The 20,547-nt window shown below is 41.0% G+C and overlaps 1 protein-coding gene and 1 pseudogene across 3 annotated transcripts in view; both read left to right on the forward strand.

Annotated features, from left to right (window-relative positions):
• C2H1orf21 (chromosome 2 C1orf21 homolog) overlaps window positions 1-20,547 on the forward strand; it is a 247,367-nt gene that overhangs the window by 149,165 nt on the left and 77,655 nt on the right. The window lies entirely within an intron of this gene.
• On the forward strand, window positions 7,110-12,409 carry LOC137219802 (geranylgeranyl transferase type-2 subunit beta-like; annotated as a pseudogene).

The raw sequence follows: 20,547 nt of genomic DNA on the forward strand, positions 1-20,547 counted from the left end.
TTAGCAGAACATGTTACTTGTTATCAGCAGAAGGTTATAGATTTACCGGACAAGCAGGTCAGAATTCTGAGCTGCTATTGGATGAGACAGTTTCATGTAGGAGAATCTTTTATCCCCTCTATATGCAGAGTTAGTGGAGTTTTGTGGGTATAATAACAGAGAGTTGTTGCATAACAGAGAGTTATGTATAAGCCCTAGCGAGCTTATGCATAGGTAGCTCATTAGAAAATCTCTACAGAGTACGTGTGTGGATCATGTAGCAATGACGAGACAGCACTGGTGGTCTTTGTGTTTGCCTGAGGATCCAGCAGACCTTTGGGGAGAAGGAGTAATGTCCACTGTAGTGGACCCTGAGGTCCTGCAGAGCTCAGAGACTGCCAGCCTCCACGGCCACAGCATCCTTAGGGAGGAAAGAAAGAGTTGCAGTTCCATGGCCTTATCCAAAACTCTCTTAGACTGTGAACAGGGAAGAATGCTTTAAGGATGATGCTACGGAGTATGACTGGAACATTCTCCCACCCAAACCATGGAGGACTGAGAGCATGGCATCCACCTTACTGTGGGAGCTGAAGATGAGGGCTGAGGCTCACTGAGAGAGCAAAGTCCCATTGGGCAGTGGCCCAGATGCACCACTGCTGGGGAGGGAGCCCTCCCTCACCTCAGGAAGGACAGACCTGAGTGCTGACAGAGGGGGTGGTGGATGGGGAGGAATGGCTGGAGCCGGACACAGGAGCCAACAGCCTTGGCAGGAGCACCTAGGCTGACCCGGGTCAGGGCCAGCTGGGGCAGGGGCTGCCCATTAGAGGTGACTCCGGAACAGGGCAGGGCAGCAAGGAGACCTTAGTGCCCTAATACCCGCCCCGGGTTTCCCTGCCAGGAAAACTGGGAGGAGTCCTGGGGGGGGGTCCCAGAGCCTCTCCTGAGAGGAGGCCATGTTTTTACTCACATCTTTGGGTTTTCCTTCCTCAGACCAGTGTAGCCTGGGAAGCAACAATGATAATCAAATTAGATTGTCACTTACTTGTCATGTACTAAGTGAGAAGTCAACTGGTTGGTTTAATAACCATTCAGGGCCTTCTGAGTTGCTCATTTATGTGTTTAAAGTGATCATTTGATATAATCTGTAACCAATTTGTCTTGGTTTTTGGCTCTAGACACCTGGATATTTTGGCTCTAGACATACTGTACCAGGGAAATTCTAGCTTTCTAGAATTTCCCTGGTATAGTATGTCCACTGTATTGTTACAAGAAGTAGATTTTTTTTTTTCTAAAAAAATTTTTTATGACTTCTGGAAGTAGAAACAGATAGATGTATTTAATAATTTGGTGAAATGTCATCAGGAATATCGTTTATTTTAAAAAATAACTAAATATGTATTTGTCTTCATTATTTTGAAACTCAAAGTTTGCTGGTGGTGGAAGACCTGTAGTGATTTCAAATGCTTTTCTCTAGTAAGGAGGATTATTTTTGCTATTCTCAAGCACCACTGACTTCTAGTCCTCTGTATAGTTTTTTGTAAAAGATAAGAGGTTTTTCCAGAACCATTTATTCTTCCCAGGAATTGAAGCCAAATAAGGAAGGAGTTAGTTGAGTTCATATTTGGTTTGAGACTATTATGATGTTTCCTTTAAGTAGTTTTGGAAAATACAGATACATTTGATCCCCATCACTCACTCTATTTTTGTTTTTAAACTTCTGGTTCAGCAACATTAAAGGGAATTAATATTTGGATTTAGATCACTTCTGATTTAAGGCTGATAGCTTTAAGGTTCAAGGTCACACGTCTTGAAATCACTTAATGTTCTGTGCATTTTTGAGGAAGCAGTCAAAACGAGATGTTGACTTCTACTGCCAGACTCAAACTTCAGTGGTTATTTCCTTTATAAAATTAATCATTTAATAGAAATTTGAATGATAAGATAGTGGCTTAGAGCTTGAGGCATGGTGGCTCGCTCTGTCATTTTGTAAGAAATCATTTAGAACTCTGCAATGCACCTTTTCCTTTTCATTTCTGATGATGCGTGGTATGTGTCCAAAAAAATTTTGAAATTCAGGAAACAAAGCAACCAGATGCCATTTTTCACCCATTAATCTAGCAAAATTGCTTTAGTTTGACCATATCTGGTGCTGCTGAGGTTTGAAGAAACCAACACTCTTGTGCTTTGTTGGCGGATTATAAATTGCTACTACTCTTTGATAGACAATTTGGCAATATCTTTCAGATTTTTGAATGCATATACCTTTTTTCTAAGTAGTCCACTGCTAGGACTTGACTGTATGTGGTGTATTAGTCATCTGTTACTGCATAACGAATTACCACAAATCTTAACAGCTTAAAACAACAAACATCTATTATCTCGCACAGTTTCTGAGTTCAGGAATTGGGGGCAGTTTAGCTGTGTGGTTCTGGTTCAAGGTCTCTCATGACGTTTCCATCAAACTGTTGGCAGGGGCTACAGTCACCCCAGGGCTCGCCTGGGGCTGGAGGGTTCTTCTCCAAGCTCACTCTCCTGGTTGTTGGAGGCCTGGGTTCCTCATCACATGGGCCTCCCTACAGGCTACCTGAGTGTCTTCCTACCATGGGTGCTGGCTTCCCCCAGAACAAATGAACCAAGAGAAACAGAGCGAGCATGTGAGAGAAGCCCAAGAGGGAAGGCACAGTCTTTTATAACCTAATCTTGGAAGTGACATACCATCATTTCTGCCGTAGACTCTGGGTCACATAGACCAACACTGGTACAGTGTGGGAGGGGGCGATGCAAGGTGCGAAAACCAGGAGGTGGAGATTCTCAGGGGCCCCCTTGGAGGCTGCCAACCACATGTGGCTACTTTAAAACAAACAAAAACTAGAACTGTATCACCAGCCTGAATGGTCGTCTCTATGTTACGTAAATTACAATATACATTATACTGTAGGATGTGTTGCAGGTGTTAAAGGAAAAAGATCTCTGTGTAGCTATAAAAATCTTTAAAATATGCTATTAGGTAAATACAGAATTCACGTAGAGGAAGCTTTATAGGATGATATATTTTATATGAATGTTTTAAAAGTATGTATGTGATCTGGTAGAGCATACTTTTTTTTCTAGAATGAGAAACTGTTACTGCTGATGGACCTTTCCTCTTTTTCCCTCTCTCCATTTTCCCAATGAGTAATTTTTTAAAATTTGGAATTGGGGTACGGACGTCTGCCCTAACACTGCTGTTGTCCTGCCCCTTTACCATCAGTGCCTCAGCCCTGCCCCACACTGATCTTGCTTTTCCAAGTCCCTGAGGGCTGCAGGAGTTGCTGGGCTGTGACTGTTCCTACACTGGCCCCGGCCGTTCATTTGCAGCCCGTTTTCCTGTGGCGCACGGACTGGGTGACACGTGGACACTTTCTGCCTCAGTGTCTTCAGCCAACTGGGCAAGAATTTTTGTTCGAACAAATTTTGCAAGTTCCAAGATGCCTGGTCTACCTGGAATCTCATGAATCATTGGGTTTTTGTCTCACGGAGGTTTCCTCCCAGCTGGCTATCCTGCCTTAAAACTCCTTTTCTTCGGAGGCAGGCTCTTGAGGCATGACTGGCCTGACTGCTTTCTTCTAGAAGCAGCATGTTTCTTTCTAGCCCTGGGGTGAAATGCTTCAATGAAAATTCTGCTTTCAGTTACGAACTCAGTGTTTTGGTCTGCCAGCTTCTGCTTCTTACTATCTTTCAAATCCTCATTTATTCAGTAAGAGTAAGTAAATTTGCTAGGTACTTCCATTGTGCCCAGAGTCTGCTTATTTCTTCCATTACAGCATCTCCATGGCTCTCCTTTTCATTAATTCATTCCACAAATATGCAGTTAGCCTCGAATCTATGCCAGGGCACTGTGTTAGGGACTGGAGAGAGAATCGTAAGCAAAAAGCCACGTCCCCTCCCCGAACCGACCTTACTGTTGAGTGGGAGTGACCGATACTACCGAGTTAAGCATACAGATCGATGACTACAGACTGACGATAAGTGCTATGAATGAAAAGCCCAGCTGCATATGTCAAGTAGGCAGACTTGCAGAGCCAATGATAGGATATACAGTGTCTTTGTGCAAGTTAGAAAAAGCCATCCCCTCTCTGTGGACAAATTAAAAGGCAGCTCCTTCAGGTATATGCAAGCGTATAGGCACAGAGTTCGGCAACAGATGGAGCCTGTTTCTAGTTCACACAAAGGAATCATTTTTTCCAGGCGTGTGTAGCCCAGTACCAGGGCATGTGATTTGGCCAGTAGAGCAGCCTTCCCCTCGCCCACCTTTATCAGGAACCCTTATTTCGAACACAGTCTGCCCAACCAAAGGGGAGCTGGCTGATCTGGAGGATTGGGTAAGGCCTAAAGGCTAAGTTAACCAGACAAAGGGGAGGGGGGCGGAGTGATGAGGAAGACAATCCAGAGCCTTCCAGGCAGAGAAAACTGCACGCTAAGGCCCCCAAAGTACAAGAGAGCCTAGGATATTCCAGGAACAGAGACTAGAGAAGGAGAGTGAGCGGAAGGGTAGGTTGAGCCGAAGCCGGAGCAGCCAGAAAAGGCCACACCACGCAGGGCAGGGTCTTCCTGGACCAGTCAGGAGGCCCAAATTGAGGATGGCCCCAAATGCCAAGCTAGGAAATTTGGACTGGAGTACCATTCTTTTATTTGCAGAGGGTCTGAATTATTCTGCCTCCTTTTTGTCTTTAAGTATAATCCTTCTTTGCTTGTATCAATTTGTGTTTATGATCCTCCTTCCTTGCCAATTAAAGGCACATAAATGCTTCTTTCTCTCCCAAAGAACTGCAAATGGCATGCATGCTCAAGGCAGGTTCTTGGGCTTGCTGCTGGGCACATGGTTTCTGAGAACCCCAAGGAGGAAATGTAAGGAAATCACGAGGAAAGTCTGTGCCTTCCCCCATGACCAGCTCCCACACACACATACACACATGCACGCAACCACAGGAATGTTCTCTGCAACGTACCAAGTCGAGAAAATAAAGCCAAATGTGTTTGTCTGTTTTACTCTGGCAGCATTTCAGGTATTTAAATTTTTAGATAACATCTTAAATTAATTTAACTTGAATATGTTAAGTGAACATATCCTATCAGTTATGAGGAGAACAAATGAATATGCTGTTCTCTAGGAACTCGGTGTGGGTGAATATCAGACATTGTTTGACATTCACGACGACCATCTGAAATATTGACCTCGGGCATCAGAATATGCAGCTGCAAGGCAGGCGAATCAGGTGATTGGAAACAGATACCTGCCCCCTGCTGCCTCCTCTGGCACCCACTCCACTGACTGCTACCCCTCGTGACCACTGCTGGAGGTTGCTACAGCCCTATGAAGGCCATTACTCTCTGCTGGGCCTCACCTCCCTCCTCCTCCCCCCTCCTCCCCCTCCTCCTCCCTCCTCCTCCCCCTCCTCCCCCATCCTCCCCCATCCTCCTCCCCCTCCCTCCTCCCTCCTTCCTCCCTCCTCTTCCATCCCCCTCCCTCCTCCCTCCTCCCTCCTCCCTCCCTCCTCCTCTTCCTCCCCCTCCCTCCTCCTCCCTCCTCCCTCCTCCCTCCCTCCTCCTCTTCCTCCCCCTCCCTCCTCCTCCCTCCTCCTCCCTCCTCCCTCCTCCTCCAGGTACCCTAATAAGGTGTGCTTCCCAAAGACCTGCTGACACCTCCTGGTGGTGGTACCTCAGCTGCACACTGTGAAGGAGAGAGTCGGCAGGTACCAGACACTGGTCAGGCAGGACAGTAAAGGTGCCTTTTGGAAGTGTAGTAACTCACATCTCCCATCTCCAACACACACACACTCACACACACACACACATACACACACACAGACACCCATATGCACGCACAAGCCCACACTAGTCGGGAAGGCGAGGCTGGTTACATTGGCCCTGAAAGAAGTGGGCCAGCAACCTATACTGCCTGACCCTGCTCAGTGTTCTGGTGGGGACGTTCATTTGTTTGACTCACCCTCATCACAGTTTCATTGTAGGTGTCTTCGTGCTGTATACATGGAATCTACGTTGAGTACTTAACTGGTTCCTAAGGGGTCTGTAGACAGAATTCAGGAAGTCTATGACATGATTGAGGGAAACAAATTAACATCTTTATTTTCACTAACCTCTGATGAAAATTTAGATTTCTGATTAGGACAAATAGGTAGGGAACCTTCCTTTGGAGAAGGAAATAAGGTGTCTAGGAAAACAACACATGAACGTAGGCAACAAACCAGTAGCACTACCTGTGACTTTTCAACAATAGAAATCAGATGTTTGCATAGTACTTTAAAGTTATTGTAGATATTATTATTTGTTAAAGTCGTTGAAATATTAATGCTCATCACTGCTTCAAAATTACCATAGTTATCAGATCCTATAGTGTATCTTCTTATTTAATACATTAATAAAGAATATATATTGCTATATCACATATTTTTTTCCTAAAAATATTTTGATAACTCTATTTTGTTATAATTTTTGTCCTTTATAACCCCATGTGTTTATTTTAGGAATCTCAGAACACAATTCCAAGAAAAGGTACATTGGCTTTACCAGACTGCCAGAGGGGTCCATGGCACAAAAAGGTTCTGAACCCCATGTGGTGGAAAGCACTTGAGCTCCAGGCTTAAATCCTGCTCAGTCCCCTAGCTGTGTAACCTTAGAATAGTAACTTCTGAGCCTCAGTTTCATTATCTGCAAAATGGTTTAATAATAGTGATGATGTAGGTAAAGTAGGTAAAAATCTCAGTTAAGGAAAGGACTTATTCTTTTCCCTCTAGTTATATACTAAAAAGTGTGAGGCCTTGTTTAGAGTACTCTGCTTTTAAATTGATAAAGTAGAATCACTAAGAAATCACTTAAAATCCTCAAATCTGTTTTCTTTGCCTTTTGTTTTCTCTCTTAGCAGCAGTGTTTTAAAATATAATAAACCTGTATTTAAACATATGTATTAAATATATAAAGTCAGGGAAAGTATCATATATACTAACATTTATACCATTTTAGTTGTTGCATTTTAAAATATTTTAGTCTCTCTTTTTCTGTTAAGGAAATAACATTGGATTCCCTACCCATTCTCTGCATGTAAGATAGTATCTTTGTCGGCCTTTTTGTTTGATTGCTTTTGTGATGTGTAGAAATTCAGGTGTGGAGCAGCAGGGATGGTACTGCCAACTAGGCAGTTCTGGGACGTTCCTGGCAGGTGTTTTTTCCCTAGTCCATCACTTTTCTTTCTAATGAAAAATTTATCAGTAAAGTCCCAAAATTATTCTGTTTTATGTATTCATATAGTGCTAATTTTAGATAAGTATATACGTCACCAAAAAATCTAATTATATATAGAAAGTGCCTTTAGAATGATAGTTAAAAAGCAAAATGTAGTAGTTGCTTGGAGATGTTAATGGTTATTTTTCCTTAATGTACCAGTAACTATTGTATGTTGTTGTATAAAAACAAATGGTATAAATAGATGTTTAAGTATCAAAAAGATTTAAATATCAAGGAAAGCATTTTGTGCTAGATCAGATTGCAAGGCATGTTAACGTCTGTTTTTAAAAACCTTTTGAAAGGAAAGTACATTAATTTGTTTTAATTTTGTCGACTACCCAATTTTCTTCACCCAACTTTTTAAAAAGAGGCAAATTGTAATGCTGCCCACAGCACGTTTGCTACCTAAATCTCTCTTAGCTACCTTCTGGATTTAATCTGCAGGACCGATGAGCAGAATTTGTGGCAGTAAACCTGGCCGTCCAGAAGTCAAGTTTCTTCTAGTTTTGTGAAGATGGACTTATTGGACTTGGTTAAACCATAACTGGCTGTTGAGAGCTTGAGATAGTCTAGTCTAGTCAGTGACATGACGAAAGACCAGGACATGTATTTTTTAATGGATTTTTTCAGCTCTATTGACGTATATTTGATGTGTCTATACTTAGGTATACAAGGTGATTTAATATATGTATCCATTGTGAAATACCACAGTCAAGTTAATTAATACATCCATCACCTCACAGTTACTTTTTTTTTTGTAGTGAGAACACTTAAGAACTACTCTCTTAGCAAATTTCGAGTATACAATACTCTATTGTATAGTAGTATTCACTATAGTCGCCATGCTGAACAGTAGATCCCCAGAACTTGTTCATCTTCTGAGAGTTTGTCCCCTTGACCAACATCTCCCCATTACCGCCACCCCACAGCCCTCCACAAAAGATATATTCTGATAACCCAAATAATTCTGGACAGGGTGGCTATGAAAAATTTTAAAAGAGCAACGAAAAGGAACTTGGTATCTCAAATATCAAAATACATAGTAAATCTGCAATAATTAAAACAATGTACTGCAGGCATAAGAATCAATGCAACAGAATAAATAGCCCTGAAATACACAGAAAGATACACACACACACGCACACACACACACAAAGTTGGTGATCACTTGGAACACAGCAAACCAGTAGGGGAAGAAATGGATTATTCAGCAAACCACATACCAAAATACACTCCAGAGAAATAGAGAATTATGTGGGGTTTAAAAAAAATTTTTTTTTAATCTAGGAGAAAAAAATAGGTGACTATTTAACCAATACTGGGATGGGAACATATTTTGAAATGTAAGAGCAGTGGAAGAAACCACAAGTGAAAGAATTACTTTATTTCACCATGTTTCATTAAAGATATAATAGTTATGAGAGTGAGGGACTAAACCAAGAATACCACAAGTAAATGGAGGGTTTACTAGAAAGGGATCTTGGATTAATCCACAGGGAAGGACAGTGATTGGGCTGGGCCTTCCCAAGGCTAAGACAGAGAAGCTACTCTAGAAGGACCAGGGATCTGAGCACTGGACCCGGGCTCAGTTACACAACCAGTGTCTGCTGCTTTCTGGCTAGCTGTTCCACCCTGGACCAGCTATTCCAACCAAGGCCAGCAGGAGGGAGGACCCACTGCCTTCTCTGGACAGGAGCAAGTTCTCTGAGAAGAGAATGTGAGTTGGACAGAAAAGGGCTCAGAGCAGGGCAGGGATGATGCATGCCTAATATATGCAAATTTGAAACTCCTTAGAACAAAAAATACAGCAAACGTTTAAAAGATAAATACCACCCAGTAAAAAAAAAAAAAAATGCAACAAATATTACCCCCCAAAATATTAATATCTTTAACATAGAAAGGGGTTTTGTCAGATAATAAGGATATCCTGAACAATCCAGTTTTTCAAATGGGCAGAGGACATGAATAGACAGTTTGCAAAAAAAAAAAACAGAAGAAAAGAAAATAGTGTAGTATACATGGAAAAAGAAGATGAACCTTATTAGTAGCAAAAAAAAAAAGGGGAGCAGATTTAAGAAAACAATAAGATACATTTTTGGCTCTAGGAAATTGACATTTTTTTATGCCTTTTTTTTTTTGTGTGTTTTTAAAATCATGCTGTCAATTCTGGCAAGGGTAGAGTGGGCTAGACACTCATATCCTGCTGAGAGTGTAAATTGTTACAGCCTTTCTGGATGAAAATATTTTAAGCCATGAAAATAGGTGCTCATGTTCAAATTGATCAAATAATTCTTCGAAGAAGAAGGCTGTCAAAGATATGTATAAAGATAGCTATTGTAGCATTATGTGTAATGGTAGAAATCTGGAAATAACCTAAATCCCCAATATTACCTAATGGTTACTTGATAATTTATCCATATAATGAAATAAATGAAATAGTGTAAGCCATTAAAAATCATTTGTTCAAGGAATGTTATTTACATAATTCCAATTTTGTAGATAAACAGAAGAGAGAGAGAAAAAAACAGAAACAAAGAGATGTAAAACCAACAAAGAAAATATTCCAAATTGTTAAGGCACTTGGTAGGGCAAGGTATTTATTTCCTACAATGAAAATGTTACCTCTTTTCGGTCTCAGACATGGGCACACCGCAGAAGGATGTTATTATCAAGTCAGATGCACCCGACACCCTGTTAGTGGAGAAGCATGCAGATTATATAGCATCCTGTGGCTCAGAGAAAGATGATTATGAATACTGTGTGTCTGAATATTTGAGAATGAGTGGCATCTATACTGTAATGGATCTCACGGGACAGCTACCTCGCATGAATAGAGAAGAAATTCTGACATTTATTAAGTCTTGTCAACACGAGTGTGGTGGAATAAGTGCTAGTGTTGGACATGATCCTCATCTTTCGTACACTCTTAGTGCTGTCCAGATTCTTACTCTCTATGATAGTAGTAATGTTATTGATGTAAATAAAGTTGTGGAGTATGTTCAGAGTCTACAGAAAGAAGATGGTTCTTTCACTGGAGATATTTGGGGTCCCACTAAGCAGCTGGTCTAACTGGAGTTAATGGTCTGCTGGAAGTTCCAGCATGCACTGTGCTAGTTATATCAGCGTACAGGAGTACTGGAACAGAGGGGGCCAGTCTAAAAGATAAGGGCTGAATACAGTGCAGGCAGGAGAGACCAGCTGCTTCATGGGATGTGAAAATCTACTTTTATATAATAGGGAGAAATCGACACAAGATTCTCCTTTTGTGCGGTGGCAACTTTGGCTCTATTGGGGAAGCTGGATGCTATTAATGTGGAAAAGGCAATCGAGTTTGTTTTATCATGTATGAACTTTGATGGTGGATTTGGTTGCAGGCCAGGTTCTGAATCCCATGCTGGGCAGGATTCCTGGCTATTACTAGTCAGTTGCTTCGAGTAAATTCTGATTTACTTGGTTGGTGGCTTTGTGAACGACAGCTTCCATCAGGTGGACTCAATGGAAGGCCAGAGAAGTTACCAGATGTATGCTATTCTTGGTGGGTGTTGGCTTCCCTAAAGATAATTGGAAGGCTTCATTAGATTGACAGAGAGAAACTGCGCAGTTTCATTTTAGCATGTCAAGATGAAGAAACGGGAGGATTTGCGGACAGGCCAGGAGATATGGTAGATCCTTTTCATACTCTATTTGGAATTGCTGGATTGTCACTTTTGGGAGAAGAACAGATTAAACCTGTTAGCCCTGTTTTTTGCATGCCTGAAGAAATACTTCGGAGTGAATGTTCAGCCTGAACTAGTGAGCTAGATTAGACCCCTTGATGCAAAAGTTGCTTAGTGTAGTTTTACTGTTTTAACATTTCAGTATTTGAAGTGCTTAACAAACTTAATGGCTGCCATGTTAATATTTTGTACATGAATTGTGTTGATTTTAATAAATTATATAATTATACATATTGTAAATTAGAGACCTTTATTGTATCTTCAGCTTTCCGTTTTCTTCTGGAATGCTGTTATTCTCAGCGTTAATATTTTGTTTATGCTTCAATGTATTTATCTTGTTTGTCTCCATAACAGCAAACTGAGTTGAACTCTATTTAGCTGATGAAGTCTTGTGTTCTGATTTTCCCTTGATATGTTATATATAACTATAGTTAACATAAATTGGTCTTTGTCAATGAGAATGTTAACTGATAAAGAATTGATGAACCCCATAGGAATTAAAAGATGAAAAAAAATAAAGGGCTGAAATTTGGAAATATTTCAAAAAAAGAAAAGAAAATGTTACTTTGGTTATCAGAAAAACAACAGCAATGACGTATTTGATATTTGTATCAAAAGTAAGATAGACATTTTTATCATTTGGCCTAGAGAAGGGACATACCTGTTCAGGAAAGTTGTTTCCATATATTCCTGGCATATTAGTTTAAAAGGATTAAATTAGTGAATCCATCTCTAAAGATCTAGGTCCATGCCTGGTACTCATCATAGTACTTAGAAAATGTCCACTGTACATTCAGATCTCAAATCTCTATTCATACATGTGCAGAGAGCCCAAAGGCTGCTGTGTATGTCTCCTTGATTCTTCATGCAATCTGGATGTGACTTTTCACAGGTACCAGGATGAAGGAAGACGTATTTTATTATTTTAGGTTAGGAAAGAACAGTTAACTTTAAAAATAAATCCAAGAGAAATAAACTAATGCCATTTTTTTTCTTGAGAATGACTGCTGGATTTCTATTAATAATCCTAGGCTCAGTAGTTATTTCACAGTCTGTCTTTAAATAAATTTTTATTTTAAAAAACTATTCATAGTTTAGAATTCACAAACATGACATCCTGCTGTTTATTCTTAAATCAGTGCCCGTTTACTGTTTGCCTGGCTCTGTGCTACACACTCTAAAGGCGCTATCTTATCCTCACAATCCTATGTTTATGGTTTTTACTCCTCTTTTCAGAAATAGAGGTTTCAAAGTCAAGTTAATAAGTGATGGCTTTGAACCTGTCTGCTTAACCGGGCTATCATGCGTCATTCATTCATTCATTTATTCACTCATCCAATGAATAAAACACATCAATTCAAGGAAGTCCGTGTAAAGCAAAGATTTTTAAACTTTATGGTCCACTTCCTTTGTATCATAATTTATAAAATAATATCTATAATAAAAATATAATAAAAGTATAATAAAAAAGTATAATAAAAGTATAATAAAACTTATGAACAGTCCCTTAATCATTTCTTGTAACTTAAATTGGCCTATAATAAATTCTTTAAATTGTGATGGTTGGAAATGGACACAAAAATTGAAGCTTTTTTATTGTTTACTATTAAATTCAAAAGTGTATGTTATGTGTGTGTGTCTAAGAACAACATAAACATTTTTTCTAACTCTGGAGACTGCGACCTCTAGCTAAAGAGTAGTCTTCTCCACCAACCCCCCACTCTCTATTATCCTGTTGTATTTTCTTCTTACTACTTCTCACTACCTGACTTGATATTATCCATGTGTTTGCTCATTTGCATTGCCCCTTGCTTCACTACAATGAAAGTTCTGTTAGGGCACCAGGTTTTTGTCTTTTTTTTTTTCCCGTACTTGCTCAGAGCTACTCGGTTCCATTTATGCAGAATCAATGAATGAATAGATGGATGAATGAATTTCTCTGCCTCCGTCTGCTATGTTGGAGCAGAGGACTCCCCCCACCCCCACCATTTTGAGGTTTCTAAGCTGTACCAGGGCTTTCCAGGAGATACCTGATGGGTGACTTTTCCCAACACTACCATGTGGCAGCACCATTCCCCCTACCCCTCACTCTGCTCTGACTTCCTGTGGAACCTGCTGCTGGAGCCCTAAACCCAGGAAGCCATGAGTGCCAGGCAAAGCCCCCATGAGCTGCTGCTGCTTCCTGCACCTACACAGCCCCTCAGGGCCCAAGCGGAGGGCACTGATGTCCACAGCCAGAGGCTGCTTCTTTCATTATGGAAGAATCCTCACCAAAGTCCACCATTTCGTGGAACTGTGCTGTGAGTCTTCTCTGCTGGTGTGGGAATGAGCACACACACACTCACACCCACATTGCAGAGACACCTGTTACCTTTCTATCCCAAAGTTCTGGACCAGAGCCACCTTGTGCTCCTGAATTCTTTCAGGTTCTGGTGAAACCTCCCTTTCTATTTTTATCCCTAGGGCAGGGATTGGGACTAAGGGGAGAGATTATTGTGAGGCGGGGTGGGAGGCTTGACTCAATCAGAAGTCCTGAGTGAGGAAAAATTCATCACAGCTCCACTTCAACACTGAGGCATTAGCTAACAAGCCTCCGGCAGGAGAAATAACTTCCCTGCAGGCCACGTGGTACCTCCTACAGATTGTCACTGTGTGGAGCGGCCCGCTGACCCTCCAGGCCATCTGGATACAATGGACCCCTGAGATGAACTCACTTTAGCCCCGGCTAGGACGGCTGCTAGAGGGAGATAAAGCTTAGCTGCTTCCTTTCTGCTTCATTTTGGACTGTACTCTAGAACGATATGTAAGAGATGGTATTTCTTATTAATAATTGCCCACTCCACTCCTTCACTCCCCAACACACACACACACACACACACACACACACAGACATTCACAGTGTTCACCACAGTATATATTCTCACGGAGTTTTATTTGGCTTCTTGGACAAATAAACCAAGGCAGGTGAGAGCTGGATAAGCCGTGGGGTAGGTCAGCCACAGTGGTAGGATTTGAGTCTCCCGACCTAAGGAAAGGAACATGCAGTGCCTGTTGACAGGCATGACCTTGTTCCATGCATGCGTCTTGCAACTTAAAGCGTATCCAGAAACCTGTTCTAGCTTCCAGCGCAGAGAGTCACAGAGCCTCTGCTAGTAAAGGAGGCTTTGTTCTAAGAAGGCTGGTGCCTCTCGTGGATCTGGGCAGAGGGGAGGGCAGGGGCCTTCTGCCAGAGGCTAGGCCAACCCAAAGAAAGGGAATCGGGGGGCTATACCCCCTATTTATTTAAAGAAAACAAGAAAGAAGGAACCTTCCACCATCACCACCACTGTGACCACTGCTCACTATTTTTTCAGGTTTGTGTACCCATATAATGCTTTTAACCGGAAAAGGCTATTATGTTTTATTTTGAAACAATTTAGTATGTTGAAGAAGATGAAGGAAGGGAAGACAGAACCAGCCTTAGAAATCCTGGAATAGTGACACGGCCCAACAGGACCAGACCTTTCCTATGGAGAAAAACCATACTCCATGCTTTGTAAAAACATGGTCCTTACTATTAAGGAGGATGACTATAATATTAGAAAGGAAGAGATGAATGGAAGACTGTCTTGGCTTAGAAAATCTATTTCTTTTTTTTGTTCAACTGAGTCACTGTGATAAAAGTGGCCTGAGCATCACAAGATTTGCTAACCTTTTGTCATCTCCCCTCCCACTCTGTTCCCAAAAATGTTAGTGGTTTTTTTTTTCTATCAGCCTTTCTCTTGCTTCAAACAGTAGCTTCTCCTCATAGACAAACATTACATCAGTTTATGAATTATCACTGATTTTTTTTTTTTTTGGCATGTATATGAGCTGCCCTCTGCTCCCATCTTTGCACTATCCAATTGGAATTCTTAACCAAATGCCTTGGCCCCCTGACTCTCAAGAATGTCAGTTTGGGGGTCATGAATTGATCTATTATTGTTCTTATAGTATTGAGTTAGCCTAAGAAGCCCCATTTGCAACATCATTCCCATGCAGTTTTAATCTCCACTTAGGAAGTATTTAGATTAATTCTGGTGCTCATTGATTATATATTAGTTTGGATTATTTTAAAGTAATTTTGTTTTAACTTTAAAAAACCACCACCAGTAGCTTGGCAGTACTACCACAGAATGTTCTGAGTGAGGAACATTGTTTTCAATAACCCCACTGTGATTTGGGTCCAGCCATTCACTCATGAAGTGGGGAATGGCAGTGGAACTTCACCAACGTGCAGTTGTCCTAAAAGGACATCAGGATAAGCCCGTTTGTTAAACGAATTCAGGCATAGGTCTATATACAAAATCTAACACATGTCCTGCTTTACCCGCTTGGTTTTCGGAATGCTAAGAGCTAAGGGCCGCTGGCTGCAGTGCCCAGGTCCAGCTTTCTCAGGGCCAGGCCGTTCCAGCCCATTTCCTGTCTCCTCTTCCTTCCCTTCTCACTAATTCATTAGCAGTCATTAAAGTGGAAGCTTAGCTTACAGTTTTCACCTTAGCTTTCTGTTTTCCTCTTCAGCTACCATTTCACAGCTTCCCCAACACTCACCAATAAGAAACTTTCAGCACGTGTGTCGCAGAACACAGTCCTTAACGTTCATCGATAAATGATTTCTGTGGCCCTGATTTGTGTGAATAATGACTGCTAATTTCACTCAGGCTCACCAAACATTTGATCTTGGCAAGGTGACAAGTTGTAGATTTTTTCTTTTATTTCCTGGGATAGCCACTAGGATTTTTTTTTTTTAACATCCATTTTCTATGCCAGGAATTCCAAAGTCAAAATATACAGAAGCATCTAGCAGGAAGACAGTCTGAGGTCAAGTGTAACCATCTACTACAGTACAGGGACCTCTCTCCAGTACCCCCAACACAGGGTCCTTTGGCGGCCAACTGCCACCCCTGTGAGGGGAGAAAACTCCCAATCACCAGGCTGTACACTCTGGTTGCTGGGTTGTCAGATGCTTTGTGTGAGCTGAGGCCAGGATCTCAAGCTCTCTGTTTCTTCATATGAAATGGTGACTGTAATAATAGCAGTTATTTCCTCATAGAATTGTTGAGTGTGTTAAATCAATTAACACACATAAAACCTGTGGACAGTTCCTGGCAAGAGCTAGTGCACAATCACTGCTTGTGGGTAATGCTGCCTCTGTAGGTGGAACCCTGGAGTAGCAGAGAGAGGAGGGGTGAGAGTCAGTCTGACTGGTGAGAGCTCAGACTCTGCCAGTACCTAGTTCTGTGAACATGCTTAATATTTTCTGAGCTTGGATTTCCTTCTGTGTAACATGTGGATAAGGAGTCCCTGGCACGTACTTGATGTAGCAGGCAGGCAGTCAAATGCCAAGTGCTTTAAAGGGTTAGCGAGAATTCATGTAAGTTGCCTGATACAGGGTAGACATACATTAAACAATCATGATTCGTCACATTTCCTGCTTAGTTGAAGAGGCCAAAAAAGAAGGTTCTGTTTGCTTTGCCTTAGGAGACAGTATAGCACTGTGCTTGTCACATTAGTGCCTAATAGATATTGGAGTATTTTGCTCAAAGGAGTAAATAAAGGAGAATAAAGATGAAATTGAAGAGTAATTCAGGTTTGGAGCTTCTAAGAACCGAAGAAAGGACGTGAAAGATTTTTGCAAACCTAGAAATGAAAAACCTGTTACATTAACCTATTAGAATGTATAAGATTCTCTGATGTGTATAAGCTCAGAGTTTCTAGTAATATTTCTCTTCAATGATAGCAAAGCTACACTGGTTCATGCGAGCCAAAAGAAAAGGCAGATTAGAATACTTTTAAGGAAATTCAGGCTTTTTCCTTTCAAGTATTACAGTAACCCCCCTTTCTGGAGAATCCAGCTGAAAGAGTCTTTGTTAGGTGTCTTTTCTGCAGGTAAAGGAGATCCCAGCTGGTGCAACCAACCTCTTCCCCACCATCAACTCCAGACACCCCAGACCAACAAGTCATGACCTCCAGAATCCTCAAATATAATGCTGTGATCCCTGACTCCTCTAAAAGGAGCCAGTTCCTGGCAAAGATGCCCCCGTGACATTAATTGTTCTCTTTACCTTGAATGATCTTTGATTGTAGATTAAAGAGATGGTGACTAAGGGCAGCTTTTACATTGCCTGTTTTAATGAATAAACGGGAATTATTTTTAATTAGTGCTTCAGTTGTCTATGTAAACGATGCCCTCTGATTTGCTTAAGGGCCTTTTGAAAAACGTTCATTTCCCTAATTTTGTTAAGCATGGCTTGTTTGCAATGCTATTTTTGTTCTCTGTGAGAAATCTTTTAAGTAGAGATCATTTCCAGCCTTTGTGGACTAATCCAATTTTAGTGGAGATCATCTCGACAAGAACATTTACCATATTTAGAATACATTGCCGGGCAGTGGGTTTGCCTAGTCCAAGGGGAGTCTACCAGTGCAGAACAAGAAGGCACTTTCATGTAAGTCAGAGCTGCCTCCATCTCCCAACCCTCTGCTCTCCTCAAAGACACGAGTGCGCCCCCCAATTTCCATGGCTGCAGGGGTAGGGAGTGCAGATCCGCGGTAAACCTTGCCAGACCACCTTGAGCAGGGCTATACTATAGGCCCTTGGTCTGATAAGATGTTACCCAGGTGACAGCACACATTCCATGACAAGATGAAGCCACAGTTTGGCATTTTGGGATCAATAGGTGTGAGTTAGTTATAGGACATAATCAGATCACTTGTCTTAGCCCCAATATCATATTCAAAATGTTTTCTCTCCTAAATTCTTGAAATTGCTCCCTGAGAAGTAACTTTTGATTCCAAAAGTCCGATGTTGCCTATTAATAGATATATTTTTAGGATGTTTTTAAATATAACACTTGGGTATTTCCCCCAGTTTCTTTTTTTAAAAAATCACCCTAGAATCAGTTTTCACCCACTAAAAGCCTTTTCGAGTTTTCTTTTTTTAGTCTATATTCCAGAATAGTAGCTTCAGAGTTGCCAACTGAAAAAGGACCTGTGTGTTGTGTATGCTGCTGGAAGCTATTTTCAAGCACAAACTAAATAGTTTTAAAATACTAGTACATGGAGTATCTCAGGTGGTTTTGTGTCTAGCAGGAAAAACCACTTGGCCTCAGTGCTCTAAAATCTGTCAGGTCTTCTGATCAGGAGCAGTAATTATCTTGAGAACCGAAAGGAAAAAAAATTACATTTGTCTTAGTAATTTCCAAGATGGTAAATAAATGGTCCTTTTAGCAAAAGGGTGTTAGGCTGTTCACTGCCAACTTTAAACCGCAGTGATAGAGTAATAGCTCTCCCTGAACTGTAGGAATGCTCCCATCAACGTGGGTAAACTCCATAGGAACTAGCCCACATTTCTGTCCATACCATTTGTCCATCAGCAAGTGTTCACTGGGTTCCTTTTGCCTAGCACTGCTCTAGCAGCTGCATAAAATATCAGAACAATTCATTTACTCCATAAGGGGGAGTGATGTGCTAGAGTTAATGAATAATTGTTATTCATTCAAAAAAATTTAAACATCCACTACTAAAATTATTTTGTGTAGAACTTGGCACAAGTCTAGAATAAATAATGTTTTAGACCACAATTGAAAGTTCAGAGAAGGATATCTATCTATACATAGGCTTAATTCCTAATTGTGTGGCATTTGGGGGTGGTTCTGCATGCTCTTTGGCCTTTTATGTGTTTAATTAACTACATCACATTTTCTATTTTAGACCTGAGCTCATGTGGCCAAAATTGTATCAGTTCAGCACAAGCACTGCTGTGCTTGCTAACCTTCCTAATCCTGTGTATTTCCTGCATCATGATTTATTTAACAAGTATTTAGCTCATTTAGCTTAATTGTGGAGCCAAGGTAGTTAGAACTAAGATTTCCTGATTTCTAGTGTTTTGGTTCCACTAATTTGATCTTGTGCTTCCTTTAGCTCACAGATTCCATTAACTACCCCAAGACACAAGTCTTTACACCATGCGTAATGCCCTAGAGACATTTCCACCTTCTTTTGGTTTAACACCTACATCTCATTATCTTTTAATTGAGTTCTTGGACATACAAATGGAAAAGAAAATAATGGGTGATTAATGCTTCGGCCATGAATAAGAGCTAACTGTACATATAAAGAATATAACTTATTTTAAAATTTCTTCTGCAGTGAAATATTGTGTTGGTTAACAGTTACCAGGCTGAGGTTAAACAGACTTTAATTAGAAATTACAAGCCCATAGCACTACTGCATGCAAATCTAAGAACACCAAATGGACGCAAACCCTAAACTTGTTCAGCAGCACCCCCTAGCATATATAATTTTAGGCTGTCAGTCTAGGAAGCAAATTCTAGTTCTCATGTCCTATCTAAAAAGTATATGTCTTTTACACATGTCTAGTTATATTGGCGCATTCTTCACATTATTCCTGAATTGAATGTCTGAAGGTAACTATAAACAGAGGGTAGTGTAATCTAGTAGAATAATTTCTTGTGCAAATATTTTCAAAATGATTTTACTTTAACTGTGACTGTCTTCTATTCATTGTCTCTGCTTTGGTTGGCTGATGTAAAGAGATTTTTGTTTTCTTTTGGAGTCAGTCATCTAGGAAGGAGGAAAAGCATAGCTGGGGGAGGTTCCTAAAGCAGATCGTGGAAATCCACAAGGTAGACGTAGTATGTTTAATTGCCTTTGGTAAGTGTTAAGAACACAGCCTCTGGAGCCAGACTCTCTGAGTTTTGTGATCTTGGGCAGGCTACTTAACCGCTCCATGACTTAGTTTCCTCCTGTGTAAAATGGGTTAATAGTAATAGTACCTGTCTCAGGGAGCTGCCACAGTTAATACAAACACTTTGGAAACCTAGCTCCTAATGAGTGCTCAGTGATGATCGACGGTCATTGTTATCATTATTTCACCATGAATGCTTGGATGTGGTCATGATCTACAGTTTGGGCCCTGACATCAGAAAGACCTGAGTTCAAACCCTCTGAGAGTCCTTGGACAAGTTGCTGAAACTCAATTCATCACCTCTAAGTGGGCATGATAATAACAACTACTTCATAGAGTTGTCGAATTAGACAACTTATGCAAGGTGCCTACGTTAGACTAGGTAGGACAGGTGGATCATAGCTGTTAGCCATTATTTCCTTCTGAAACACTGATAAAGCAACAGTTAACGAACTCTACAGAATAGCAATAATCCTCTATGACTAAGAACAGGAAAAAATACCAACATTCTGTAAGATGGAAAGCTAAGTCAGGAAACTGACTTAGCAAACCCAAGAAAGCCAGTTACACTGTAGAATGAGCAAAAGGCTCAGGAATTGCTAGCAGAGATATCTCTGGAAATGGAGGCGAAAGTGGGGCTGAAAACAAGAGGATTCATTGAAAGTCAGTGTAAAAAGCAGATTCCCAGGTCCCCTTCTACATTCCTTCCAGCCGGGCACTATTGAGGGCTAGGATGCCAAAATGAAATCAGGACTTTTAAGTGAAAGTCTGCATTCTGAATGCCAAGGTCCTTGGTTGTCTTCCCCTATCTGGCTCCCAGGGTACTGGCAAGGAGGTTTAGACTCT

The sequence above is a fragment of the Pseudorca crassidens genome, chromosome 2 (assembly GCF_039906515.1).
Source record: "Pseudorca crassidens isolate mPseCra1 chromosome 2, mPseCra1.hap1, whole genome shotgun sequence".
Lineage (NCBI taxonomy): Eukaryota > Metazoa > Chordata > Mammalia > Artiodactyla > Delphinidae > Pseudorca > Pseudorca crassidens.